We start from the raw sequence: 1,680 nt of genomic DNA on the forward strand, positions 1-1,680 counted from the left end.
ACCATGTCTGATTCAGGTATGCTTCCGCTTTAATTCTTGTATTTCTTGATGATTTAACATGAAAGATTCGATAATTTAAAGCACTAAATTATTCAACAAGTGGTTCCTTTAAGATATCTAAGAACTTGTTTGACGGCCACCCAATGTGGTTCTCCTGGACTGTGCATAAACTAACATAGATAATTAATAGCATAAGATATGTCAGGTCTTGAAATAGTGCAATACTGAAGAGTTCCTACAACATGCCTGTACACAGCTGGATTAGTAAACAGTAGGCCTTATCTTGACGACAAATTTGTCCCTGAAGTAGTGGGAGATGCAAGTGGATTTGCTCCAACCATCTTCATGCTTTCTAATAGGTCAAAGATGTACTTTGCTTGCCTTAGATGAAGACGCATCTTGTCCCTTTTGGCTGAACGCCCAGAATATAGCTGAGCTCACCAAGATCTTTATGTTGGAAACTCAGTCTGAGTTGATTAATTACATGATTTACTACAGCGTGATTTAAACCTGTGATGAGTATTTCATCTACATAGACCAATACAAACAACTTAATGGTATCAGTGTAGTGTATAAATAATGGGTTATCAACCTTTGATTCAGTGAAACCTTGATGGGAGGGCCTTTTAAACCATGCTATCGGTGTTTGTTTAAGTCCATAGATGGACTAGTGCAATTGACACACCATATCTAGATTTTCTTCATCTACAAAACCCTATGGCTGTTCCATATATACCTCTTCATCCAACACTCCTGTAAGAATGCATTAGACACATCTAATTGACGAATGTTCCACCTAAAATTCATAGGCAAGGCCAAAACCAACTGAATCATTGTAGGCTTTACAACTGGTGAGAATGTATCATATTAGTCTATAAGACTACATAGATCAAATCCTTTTACTACCAGTCTTGCTTTATAATGTTCAATGCTACCATCTTAATTTCTTTTGATTTTGAATACCCACTTTCTATGGACAAGGGGACTTGTTTGGAGGTTTCTGACAGAGTGACCAAGTACCATTTTCCATTAAAATATCAAATTCACACCCCATAGTAGCACATAACTCTGGTCTTGTCACTGCCTTTGTGTAACAAGTTGGCTCAGGTTCATGAGTAATACGAGAGAAGGCTCGAAGAGGATGTTTAGTAACATCTAATATTTTGAACTCAAGGTACTATTTTTGTTTGGAATTTCTTGACTTTGATCTAGTAATTATTTGGCTAGTTGTGCTTACAAGAGGATGATCCAAGGCTGGTAAGGAAGACATGGATCTCAAAGACATATTAGTGAAGACGGAAACTGAATCTAAAATAGGAGACATACATGTGCCAAGAAAGACACACTCTTTACTCCGGAAAGAAAGTTTATTATCCTCATAAGGTCTTAAGAAAGGAAAACAGAAGCAGCCAAAGACAGGAAGTTCTGAGTAATTCAGTATTGTCTTATGAAGAACAAAAAAGGATTATATAAGACTTTAGTAGGTAGGAGATTAATTAAGTACACTGATGTAACAAAAGAGTCTACCCAGTAACATTTCGGTAGATGTGTTTTTGCTAAAAATGTTAAACCAATTTCTTGGATATGTCGATGCTCACATTCTACAATACCGTTTTATTGAGACGTTAAGGGCATGTTAAACAATGTTGTATTTCATGGTTTGATAAATAAAAAAAAAAA

This window comes from Olea europaea, chromosome 12 (assembly GCF_002742605.1).
Source record: "Olea europaea var. sylvestris chromosome 12, O_europaea_v1, whole genome shotgun sequence".
NCBI classification, from domain to species: Eukaryota; Viridiplantae; Streptophyta; class Magnoliopsida; order Lamiales; family Oleaceae; genus Olea; species Olea europaea.